The sequence below is a fragment of the Macrobrachium rosenbergii genome, chromosome 50 (assembly GCF_040412425.1).
Source record: "Macrobrachium rosenbergii isolate ZJJX-2024 chromosome 50, ASM4041242v1, whole genome shotgun sequence".
In the NCBI taxonomy this organism is placed as follows: Eukaryota; Metazoa; Arthropoda; class Malacostraca; order Decapoda; family Palaemonidae; genus Macrobrachium; species Macrobrachium rosenbergii.
In genome coordinates, this window is record NC_089790.1 from 38,100,820 (window position 1) to 38,114,206 (window position 13,387).

The 13,387-nt window shown below is 37.0% G+C and overlaps 1 protein-coding gene across 1 annotated transcript in view; it reads left to right on the forward strand.

The window, feature by feature from the left end:
- The first annotated feature begins 8,907 nt into the window (after positions 1–8,907).
- Positions 8,908–13,387, forward strand: part of LOC136832842 (uncharacterized) — a 36,900-nt gene continuing 32,420 nt past the window's right edge. Inside the window, exon 1 of the mRNA XM_067094500.1 lies at positions 8,908–8,960. The gene's annotated coding sequence lies outside the window, so the exon portion shown is untranslated. The remainder of the gene's footprint in view (positions 8,961–13,387) is intronic.

Genomic DNA, 13,387 nt, shown 5'->3' on the forward strand with positions numbered 1-13,387 from the left:
GTGTATGTCCTCTACATGCGATCTCTCAGAACTACTAATATCAGAGACATTAGACACCAAATATTTACTCTCTTCTCTCACAGGATTCGGTGTGTATTTCCTCATCCTCAACCGGAAAATATCTGCTCAATGCATCTGCAACTACATTATGCTTACCTTCAATGTATTTGAGGTTTGCATCAAAATCTCTCAATGTTAGGAACCAACGTGCTCTCTTGGGCGACAAATTTGGCTTATTAAAAGCTCTAACAACGGTTGATGATCTGTAAAAATCTCAACTTTATTTCCCAACAACAACATCTTAAAATGAACAAGGCTAGAGACGACTGCGAAAGCCTCCTTGTCCACAACTGACATCAGCCTTTCGTTACTACCACGCGTTTTGAACTTTCTGCTATAAAAAGCAATTGGGTGTAATTTCCCTCAAATTTCTGCACCAAACAAGCACCTATACCTTCCTGACTCGCGTCAGTCACTAAGGTGAACGGTTGACTAAAATCTGGAAACTTCAAAACTGGTGGGTTCACCAAAGCGTTCTTAAGCTTCTCAAAAGCTAATTGCTGACTATCACCCCAAACAAACTTAACGTCTTCTCGTAACAAATCTGTCAATGGAGACGCTATTGTAGAAAAATTCCGCACAAAACGGCGAAAGAAACCCGACATGCCTAGGAACGAACGAATCTGTTTCCTGGTTTTGGGAACTGGAAAATTCACAATGGCTTTAACTTTCTCATCATTCACTCTGACTCCCTCTTTAGTCAGTCAAAAAAAAAAAGGTCAAGTTCACTTCTCCCAAGGCCAAGCTATAAAAGGCCACAAAAAAAAGACACGGGAAAGCGCTTCTCAGGCACAGAGAGAGAAAGAGAAATTCGTTTCCCACCCTCTTACAATGCATCGAAGGCCTGATGACGCTTACAGAAAAAAAATGCTAACACCAAACCTCGGGGCTCGCTCTGTCTCCAACGGCAAAAACTGCTGGATCAACACTTCCCTTTGTCCAAACGGAAAGTGCCACTCAAGCAAAGGCAAGCGCTCTGCCCACATACTCACACACACACATACCCACACGCACATACGTGTGTGACTACAAAAACCAAGAAGTGCATACACACTTGTGCAAAAACTGTTTGCACCCCGCAACTCATAAATATCACGTAGGATACTACCCAAATATCAAAGTTCCCAGAAATAACGCAACAACCAAATATCACCCTTACATAATACACGCCGATGCGTACCGCAGATTGCTATAAAAAAAAAGAAAAAATACAACACACCATAATACGCTCAGCGCTTCACTAGGCGTGGCAAAGCAAGTACGACGCTCCGCCCAAACTCGTGACGCAATTACGATGTCACCGTGGTGATGACGTAACACTCGTTGCAACCGAAACATTAGTCAAAACTCAACGACAAAAAACACACAGTTGTCCCTATCACCAGTTACAACACAACGAAAAGGACAATTTCACATCAACCCAACTAAAAAAAAAAGAAAAAGATAACATCACAACACTTACGTTAGCAGCGCGAATTTCCATCAGGCGAAGAGAGAAACAAAAAAACACTCCGCGCGTCTTCACGTGTTTTAACACACGCATAGCGGTCTTAATATCGCAATTATTGCACAATATCACTGTTTTTACCCCCTACCCAAAACACTCTCCACAAAACACTAGCTAGCGAGAGAAAGCTCGCAGCTCGCCCCAACAACTGCTGACTCCCACAAAATCCTATCCTGAGATGCCAACACTAATTTATATCTCTTCGGAAACGTATACATGCCTAATTATTTAACACCTTCTAACTGCCCTAACTACCTTATACGCTACCTTTACGCTGCCACCAAAAAACCAACGGCCCCTTTCTGAGCCTATACTTGATTTAAGTCTCTGTTTTATGAACAGAGGTTTGATCTCGCTTATCCCGAGACATTGTGTGATAGCAGTAACGTGAGCCGGCATCATAAGTTATATCTTTCCCTAACTAAAATCTAAGGACTACTGGAATGAGATACTAAGTACAAAACTAAAACCCTTTATTGACAAAATCAACGAAAAATAACTTCTTAAAAATTACGAAGAATGAAATCCAATGTTTCACATAACTATCAGAAAATCTTCTAAGGAAATAATGCTCCAGAATCATAAACCCCCAATTACAGAAAATAACTCATCTGTCAAAACATGAACACGTCAATCAATTAAAACAGGTCATCTCAAATGTCATACCACTCTCATCCTCGTAGGAGTGAGAGAAGAAAAATGAATAGGAATGGAGTGGAACAGAAATACTCCACAAGTCCTCTGGGACAGTCTCCATGTGAAAAATCACTCACATCTTCAGACACACAAGAATCGGATCTCACAAGTCCACCTCGAACAACAGTTCCTCCCATTATATTCATTATCTAACGCACGAACGAACGTACTTTTGTATGACATCATTCGAGGTCAAAGATCGGCAAGATACGCCTCTGTACTTCGAGGCGTCACGAAGTACACGTACACACACCATACATTATTAAGAAGCATCCTTCAAAACCGGATTTTGTAACTGGTTCAGCTTCTAGAACGTTCTTTTGCTGAAAAAACATTTGCCAGCCCGTGTCTTGTCACCAAGGTGGTTTCTTCGACCCTTGTGGTATGCGAATGTTTCAGCATTTTCCAATTTGCTGCGTACAGTGAAATGGACCCTGCGAATAGCTGACCCAACTTTTCAAAGGTCACCAAGGAGCCTTTTACATATATATATATATATATATATATATATATATATATATATATATATATATATATATATATACTATATGTGTATATATATATGTGTGTATATATATACATACATATATATATATATATATATATATATATATATATATATATATATATATATACTATATGTGTGTATATATATACATACATATATATATATATATATATATATATATATATATATATATATATATATATATATATATATATATATATATATATATATATATATATATATATACTATATATATATATATATATATATATATATATATATATATATATATATATATATATATATATATATATATATATATATATATATATATATATATATATATATATATATATATATATATATATATGGGTAGTTTACATATCCTAGGGACGCCCTGTAGCTCATTAACAATGACTCCAAATGAAAAATTGCATAGAATAAAAAGTGTTCAGCGGGCCCGATTCTACCCAAAAGTAACTTACTTGACCAGTTTGCTTGATTTTCCCCCAAACGACAATTTTTTCTTCTTATGGAGCGTAACTTTTCTAAGTACCAAGTTGACGTGAACGGTGTCACGGAGCAACGCTCCACGAAGTTAGTCAGATGGCCGATGTGCGGCGCTTCTCTCAACCCGTAGTTCCTAAGGCTGCCACCGCGCGCCACGGCCGTACTGCGGGAAATTTAATTCCGTCCAATCGTATCTCAGGCTGACCCAGGTCATGCCCTAGGGCTTACGGATTAAATACTTCGAACCAATCATAATGCGTTCTAACGATATGATTCATAGGCCTTGGCCAACACCAGAACCACGCCTTTCTTTCTCGAACTGCCGCGATGGAAAGTCACGATTTTATTTTTTGTTCCCAGAAGTTTATACCTAGAATGTGTTCCTGTCCATTTTGGGTCTTTTTTTGATTTGAACCTGGAGCCGATACTGTTATCTACTTAACCTACGTGGTCAGACAGCAGCGACTTTGAATAAGGTAAAGCAACAGATTACCCCCTTACATTTGTTTTGCTGCTCGGTTAGGTAGGGTTTTGGAACTTACCCTAGTGTGCAGTTGTTTTTTGTAACCTGTGGCTACAGTGAATACAGATATTACCGCTTGCCAGAGCATACGTGCCTGCCAAGAATCATTAAAAATGCGGATAAGGCGCGCAGCGCTGTTCCACGCCGAACTGAGACCAGATATGTTAAAAAAATCACCATTACAAAATTTATGCCCGTTCTAATGTAGGTAGGGAGGTAGGGAATAGCTAACTGAGTTTTTTATGTAGGCTACAGGTAGCCTACATTTTCAAAAAATATTAAACGTACGAGTACAGAAAATATATATAAAGTAACTAATTAGTAATTAAGCCGATGATTTTATCTTTAAGGTCATTCTTGAACATTTACTAATACAGGGGTCCAATAATACACGCCAGGGCTAAAGTTAAAATTACAGCTGGAAGTAAACTGTATAATAGCAGTTTATCCTGTGAGAGTTTTCAATTAAATGAATTAACATTGCATTGGATGTTTGCCCAGTTTTGAAAGAATACTTATTCTGTTTAATTCCCACTTCTAAATCCTTATTGGATTGACCTAAATAAAAAAGAAGAGGAGTCCAAACATGGGATTTTATATATTATGTTGTTCCTTTCCTTAGGGCTATTTTTTTATTAACATTGTTTTTAAAGTTTTTAATTATGGGAAAAACCAGGTTGACATTAGAAATTTTTTTACAATGATTTTATAGCTTCAAAATCACTAAATTAAGGTAAGCTAAGAATGTTCTTAGGGGTTTCTTTCTCCATGGTCATTTTGCAAAAATTGGTATTGTTTTTCAAAAATTTTTTGTACTTTTTTAAAACATATGTAATCAGCTTATTCGTGGTCATTCTTGGTAGTCAGTCTCCTCCCCTGTATAATCCTTTAACTGTCTCCTCCCTGCTTTCGAGCTGTTGGGCCTAATCTTTTGTAAAACCTCTTTGGTTTGGTAGGTCCGCTAATTGTTCACCTGTTTCGGATTCCAGGTACATCCATTCCTTCATAATCCCCATCCTTAGGGATATCTGTGAGTCACCTGTCCATTATACTAGTTTTCTTGAAAACCTATTTTCATATTTCTCATCAGTCTGCTAAGTAAAGGACTGTGAGTCGAAAGGCCTAGCAACCACTTCATTGTTTCAATTTTCCTTTCGTGGCAATTGCCTTTATGTATGTATGTATATATATATATATATATATATATATATATATATATATGCATATGTGTGTGTGTCGTTGGTAAGCTGGAAACAAAGCAAATAATAGGGAAAGCAAAAAAACCCTTCATTGCAAAATCACGAACCTTCATAAATAACCTGGTACATTAATGAAGCAGAGTTGCCGGAACGGGTCTAGTCAAATTATGCAGTGGTCCGAAAGAACGTTTGTCTTAATATTAGGAGGAAAAGAAGTGTTCTGAAAAGAGAAGCACAGCAATAATTCGCATCATGACCCTTAATGCCTGACCTGTTGACAGGACATGACTGTCCAGCACAACAGTGACAAGTTTAGTGTTGAACGTATATCACTCCCTCTGACGTTATCTGCGGATACAGTAATTTCATGGTTAATAAAAAAAACCTCTATATTTATATATATTGATTCCCTGAAATCTTTCCAAAACGTCTTCCCGCAACCGTCTGTTATTCATTAGATATTGACAAGCGAGCGAAGTGTTTGAAATGTCATTTCATACATAACAGGAAGCAAGGAAAAATTCTGATCCAAATTTTAGATAACTCGTAAATGAACAGAAAAGACAAGGTCAGGAATAAATCAAGGAAAACCTCTCCGGTGATGGACATCTGTCACATATTAAATGATCGTCTCACCAAGAGATTCGTATTGAAATTAGTGTAATATATATTCTGGGAGAAAAATCTACAAGGACAAAGAAATAAAATCTCATCTATTTCGGACAGACATAATCTGAAATCAAATATTAAAATGAAAGCTCTCCTAAAACTGATTCATTTGCCATATTGATGCGATTACAATATATAAAAATGTGTGTTGTTCATATCTTTGTCTTTCTTTTATCTTCAATAGGTTCTGAACATCACTCTCAGTCAGTACATAAATATCTGAATTTTTGAGCAATGCACATAAAACAGTTAAAAAAATGTCTTGTGATTTAAGGACAGTTTAACCTGAGAGAAAACTTTTCTGTTGAAGGAGCACTTTCCCTGAAAGTGATATATATATATTGTCACGTTAAGTGATGGTTTTGCGGGAACTGCTGGTTCCCCGCTCGTTCCCTTTTGTGGATTGCTGCCTCCTTACCTTCAAGTTTTTTTTTTTCGTTTTGATGTTTTCGTCAGTGAGCTGCCGTTTTTCTTGCTTCAGTCGGGTCTGGTAGGGCAGCGAGAGTAGCGGCAGTGGCAGCAGCAGCAGGCAGTTTTTGGAGTCGACGTTGGTCGAGTTTTTGAGCAGCAAATTGGAGCACGCCTACGAAGTGGAGCACGTCGTAGAGGTGGAGTGTGACCATGAGTAGTCGTGTGACCACGAGCTGCTCATCTTTGATGACAGCGTGAGGCTGTCCTGACGTCTCCATCGGGGTTTTCTGGTTGATGGGTTTTTGTCCTGTTGCACAGCTGAGGGCTGTCTTGGTGCCCTGATGGAGGACGTATGTTTGTTTTTTTTTCTGCCTGCTGTTGTTTATTTTTTGCCTTTTTTTTTAGCTACTTTTGTTTATAAAGTTAATTGTTTATTTAACTTGATTTTGTTTAGTGCTGCCTTTTGGCTTTTTTTTGTACCTATGGTTTTTATCTTTTTACCCAGACCTGACTCACTTGTAAATACTTGCCTTAATAAATCAATATTAAGCTCATTTTATTGTTTTTGTTGTTTTCTCCTCCTTTGTTTGTTGCATCTGCCGTAAGTCATGACAGCCCTGTCCTGAGTATGTTAAAGAACCTGCATAACGGCCCACTGGTCTTTACATATATATATATATATATATATATATATATATATATATATATATATATATATATATATATATATATATATATATATATATATATATATATATGTAAAAAATGTGTGTGTGTGTGTGTGTGTGTGTGTGTGTGTGTGTGTGTGTGTGTGTACATATGTTACACACTGAGAGGAAATTTTATTGCATACCTTTTTCTACAAAGTCGAGAAGTCCCATCTATTGGTAGCTTGATAGTGACCGCATCAAAAAGGCTACTGGTAATGTATATGCGTACATACTCAGACACAATCTCTCTCTCTCTCTCTCTCTCTCTCTCTCTCTCTCTCTCTCTCAGGTCAACAGCAAAACAAGCTTTACTCAAAATAATTTATTTGACAATAATCTAATATAACCATATTGCAAGAAACAAGAGATGAAATAAAATGGAATATTAATGTTCACCAAAAGATCAATCATATTACAGTCCATCATATTTTAACTAATTATTGTTCCTAAACCCTTTGCCCACAATAGGTCAAAATAAGTCAAAGTCCAGTACATTCCCAATGAGTACATCTTTAACCTCTTTCTCAGCAAAACATCTGAAGAAATCAAATAAAACCCTTGTTAAACAAATGCATAAAAATAAAGGTATGGGATTTCCTCCCATGTTACTTATAAAGTACACACAATGTAATAATGGTCAGATACAAGTGATATATATGTTAAATGAAAAAAACAATCTACAGTTTGGGAAATCTAAAATGGTTCCTACCTCCAAACAGCAATGTTCACACTCTTAATGGACAGGTCTCGAACCACAAAGTGTTCAATGAAGACTTCTAATAATATTCAGTGTTGGTCTTCGAATGATCATTTGTGTGATAACTGATCCCTTCACATGCTGGGACTCTACCCAGAAGAAATGCACCTACTAGCTAATTAACCGGAACCTGGACATTTCTGGCGAACGCACTCATGAAGTCTTGCCGCAAGGCAGGGATGTTCCCACGGTTCGAGAATACCTGACATATTTAACACGTATACAGTTTTCTAATTAGGAAACACTCCAGACAAGAGCTAATAATCCTCTCAAGGTTCTTCACAATGCCTTTAGCCACACTTATCAATCAAACATCTATATATATATATATATATATATATATAAAAAAAATATATATATATATATATATATTAATATAAATTTTTATACACATAATTTATATATAAATATAAATAAGTAATGCAATACATCATACTCGAACAATATGAGCGTGATAAATGGGCTCTAATACCTCCAGAGTAGCATGAATTTTCAGCTTTTCCATAGTCCGGATGATCAATGATCACTTTTGCTACTAAATAAAAATTCCCGTAAAGCGGTAACAAATAAATAAGACATATTATGATGAGTTCATTGGTAATAAATTGGAACACGCAGCTTCATGATTGTCATATAAATTAAAGGTGTGATAAAAAAAATTTCATAACAAGGGCTGCATGGATTCCAAACGTACCAATGAACTTCATGGCAATGGGTCATTGTCGAATACACTTTAAAAGACGACGGGAAAAAAGTACGACATCTCGGCAAAAGACTTATACCTCTTGATGGCTCAATGGTTTATCAACTAGTCGCTAAATAATAGGCTTTATATTCGTATCCCCATATTCCATATATTTATCATTATATAAATTCTTAAATACAATAAAATCCAACGGAGATGTACCGAGGTAAATGAATTTGATGTTAAATATATATATATATGATTATATATATATATATATATATATGTATATATATATATATATATATATATATATATATATATATATATATATATATATATTAAATTTCTAATAATAAAGTATTTCTGTTTATATTTGCCAGTTTAATGACAGTAATAAAAAACCTCTTTATGGTTTTGCTTGTTTCATTTGCACGAATTAGATAAACTTAAAACAAGTAGCTTATAGCAAGTAAATAAAGTAAAATTCGAGTTTTAATTTTGATTTACTTGCAATAAGCAAGTAGATAGAACAAATCCAAATGAAAATATGGTGACGGAGTAAGAGACAAAAACAACTGGTCCCTGAGGATGACTTATCTCCCGATGTCGCTCACGTCATCTTCACTTCCTCTGCACCAGTGTTATCTACATATGACTTGCTCGGGGCAAAGAGTGTCAGTTTACGAGTGTTTAGACTAAGATTGGCATCAGTGTCATTGACGGTAATCGTTTTCCAATTATTTATTTTTCTTATATTTGCAATATCTTAACTCCCACATCTCTCTCTCTCTCTGTCTCTCTCTTTCTGGATTCAACTCTGTGTTTTTGCCGTCGCCCCAACAGCAATCAAGTGCTTTTCTTTGGGACTGAAAACGATAACAATACTAGTTGTGTGGAAAGATCTGTTCTACGATCTCTGGAGACCTCTCTGAGGAAGCTTAGGCCCATTAGCCCTCTTCTGTCCTCTTCACAGCTGACTGTCAGTGGCCTTTTTAGTGGAGCCTCAGTCAAGAAGAAGAGGCCAGCGGGCATGCCGGGATGTGATTTATTGCTTTTGAACCCAAGCAAAAACTTTCCTAAGGAACAAGTAAACACATTTTCATTGCGAACCAGGGATTTTCGCGTCCATTATTGCAAGCAGATCAGAAAATAATAATTTCACTGTGACGGAAATATAGTTTTATCGTTTGATGAGAGGTGTTAATAAAAAAAGAAGTGTTATACTATAAATTGAAATTTGATTAAGCTGGAAGCACAAAATGACGCTAGAAAAAATATGAAAAGTAGAGTACGTAAGTGATGATGTGGTGTATGTCACGGGATCTGCCAACCTTCGTGCCTGGAAAGAATGTAAAATTGATTATCAGTAGAAAAGCTAGACAGTTTTCGTGTTTTCAGATGTTCTTCGCCTAATAAAACTAAATAGAAATAGATACCCGACTCAGGATATAGCTAAGTAATGGAGACTCTATTTCAGATGCTGAGATGTTAAGGGAACTAAGGCAGGATATGGTCTCGTTTATAGATAATGAAACACATTAAATTGGAAGTATAATTGTCAATTAGATCAGATTCTCATTCGCTGAAATAAGAACTGCATAAAGAAGAAACATTTAGAGGCGTTAGTAAGACTGAAGAAATGAACGGGGCTGGAGGTAAAGTAAAAGGTTAAAAAGTAGATGCCGCTAAGGGCCGAAGGAAAGCTGCAGATTCGTAGTACCTGCTTTTGTTCTTTTAATGGGCGATTGGTTTGATCTTCTGAATTCTTCAGATTTTGAAAGATCAATGTGATTGGCAGTGACCTTGAAAGACAGAATTGCAAAGTGTAATCGAGGTTGTTAGTTCCACGAGAGTTAAAAGTCTAAAAACTGTCTTCTCAAGTTCCAAAAATACATAATTTCTTTTCATACATTGACCTGTATAATATACTAAACATTTCTAATAATCTCAAACCAGATATTGGCATAGATATTAACACACGATTGTCTTCAGATACATTAGATAAAAGAATAGCCACCATGAAATTACTTTTAAAAGTTGTCGTAAGTTCAGATGCATGCGAAAAGGGAAATGTCGCCGCATTTGACAAGAGCATCTGTTGAACCTGACAAAAAATCATGAAATAAAAAAAAAGAAGCATATGAAAGGAAATTGGTAGGGGAAATATGTTTGTCTGCACAAATATCTGGCAATTTTAATTTAGAGTCAGAGGTATGTGCAGAGATAAATGTTTTGGATGTATATGAAACACTTCTGACTACGAATAGCAGTAAAATAAATCACTAATGGAGTAAACGAAGAAGAGGAGCTTGAGCGAATGGTTATAGTGCAAAAAAAAAAAAGGGGGCTGTGAAATACCCTCGGGGGAAACAAATATCGAAAGTAGAGAAGCCTGAATCATGGACTGAAGGTATTACTTTTACGGGCTGCTCTATGAGCAAGAGCCCGTGCTGGCACAAGGCCAGCTGAATCTGAAACAACAAGAGGTATTACTAAAATAGAGTTACTTATCTCACTTCTTGTGCGAAAGATCTTGACACGATGAAGCTTCGTTAAAAGGAGGCATTGTAACAGAGTAACAAAAAAATTTTTGTTTGGATTTCTTTATATTCTTAGATGAAATATCACCAGATTCTAATCGGGAATTTTAAACGGCTAAGTCAGAAATAAGAGGAACATTATTGTAAAAAGGTTAGTGTTTTTAAAGGGTAAAGGATTCCATTTGCAGCCTACAGGCTGTTTCCCTAGGGTGCATTTTGTAAAGAACAGTAGAAAAGTTGATCCACATAGCAACAATTTTTCTCTCGTGTCTATCTCTTGCTCTCATTAAGACTAAAGGGAGAGAGAAAAAAAACGAGTGATCAAGGTTATTGTGTAGGACCACGGTCAAGGACAACCGGGGGATTAATGCCTTAAATACATAACTTGGGGCTTTGTCTGGTTGACTTGTTCTTCTAGAGCATGAGTGTAGCCACAGGTCGTGCGGCAATCAACTTGGCTGAATCTGTTCAGGTTTATCGATCCTTATAGCAGGGCTAGGGACCCGTTCGATAACTTAAATACATTTCGGGTGCTATCAACATTTTTCAAGAGAGGCTCTGCCTCCAAGGGTCTTCCTCACCCCCGTCAAATACCTCCACTACCCTGTAAGCGGGGAGCCACTGCTGGAGCTGTAAGAAGACTTGACAGTCTAGCTCAGTGGTTCTTAAACTTTTTTGCCTTGCGCCCCCCTCTGCATTATGTATGAACCCCACGCCCACCCATCCCTGAAATTTTTGCCAACTATAATCTATAAACAATATGTTGTCTATTTGTATGCTATTATACTTATCATAACAATAAAAGACAATTCATAAAAAAGATTTGAAATTAAAATTGACTTATATTTTGAATTTTTGGCATGTTTTGAGATAATGATTAGAAAATATATGGAAGCAGTGATAACGTTTTTGGCAATTTTGTAAGTAGCATCACAAAATTAAAAATAATTGGCACCATCTGGCAACTCTGCTTGTGCCCCTGTCACGTTAAGTGATGGTTTTGCGGGAACTAAATGGTTCCCCGCTCGTTCCCTTTTGTGGATTGCTGCCTCCCTACCTTCAAGTTTTTTTGTTTTGATGTTTTCTAAAAGCTGCCGTTTTTCTTGCTTCAGTCGGGTTTAGGGCAGCGATTGGCAGCAGCAGGCAGGCAGTTTTGAGTCGACGTTGGTCGCAGTTTTTGAGCAGCAAATTGGAGCACGCCTAAAAAGTGGAGCACGTCGCTAAGGTGGAGTGTGACCATGAGTAGTCGTGTGACCACGATTCATCTTGATGACAATAATTGTCCTGACGCATTCTGGTTTGTGGGGCCTTGTCCCTGTTGTGCAGCTGAGGGCTGTCTTGGTGACCCGATGGAGGACGTATGTTTGATTTTTGCCTTTTTTTTTTTAGCTACTTTTTGTTTATAAAGTTAATTGTTTATTTAACTTGATTTTGTTTAGTGCTGCCATTTGTTTTTTTTTTGTACTTATGTTTTTATCTTTTTACCAGACCTGACTTTGTAAATACTTGCCTTAATAAATCAATAGGAAAGATTGTTTTTTATTGTTTGATCTTTGAGTATGTTAAAGAACCTGCATAACGACCCACTCGGTCGTTACAATGGCGACCGTGACAGGATGGCTCTGTTTTGGCTGGCGGGTTTTTGGAATCATAAAAAAAAAAATAATCTGAGGTGTCACGTTATGATGGTTTTGCATGAACTGCTGGTTCCCCGCTCGTTCCCCAGTGGCTCTGTTTTCGTCAGTGAGCTTTTTCAGTCAGGTCTGGTAGGGCAGCGAGGAAGCGGCAGTGGCAGCAGCAGGCAGTTTTTGAGTCGACGTTGGTCGAGTTTTTGAGCAGCAATTTTTGGAGTTGAATGAGTAGTCGAATCACTGACGTCTCCATCGGGGTATTCTGGTTTGTGGGGCCTTGTCCCTAAATGCAGCTGAGGCTGTCTTGGTGACCCGATGGAGGACGTATGTTTGGTTTTTTGCTTCTGCCTGCTGTTGTTTATTTTTTTTTTTTTTTTAGCTACTTTTGTTTATAAAGGATTTTGTTTTAGTGCTGCCTTTTTGGTTTTTTTTGTACTTATGTTTTTATCTTTTTACCAGACCTGACTCAAACGTAAATACTTTTCCTTAATAAATCAATATTAAGCTAATTTTATTGTTTTTGTTGTTTTCCTCCTTTGTTTGTTGCATCTGCCGTCTAGCTGACAGCCCCGTCCTGAGTATGTTAAAAAAATATCTATAACGACCCACTCAACATCGTTACAGCCCCCTTGGAAGCTTCTGGCGCCTCCCAGTTTAAGAATCACTGATCTAGCTCCTCTGGGGACCACGGCAAAACTGATTAAAAGTACTACCCCAGGGGCGGTCTAGCTACCATTAGGAAATTACTCTTCCACCACTTCCCTTTATTTTCCCTTGTGTTCACCAGTAATTTTTTTCCTTTTCAAAGGAAAGATTGGACTTTCTTCTAGCTAGATACAGCCAATTTCTTTCTTCGATTCAGCTATACAGATGGCGGTGAGAGACGATTCCATTTAGTCTTTCCATTTCAGACAAGAATTTCCATCATCAACAAAGTGGCTGTTGATGAAAATCTGTGGTTTAGTAGACTAAGAAAAG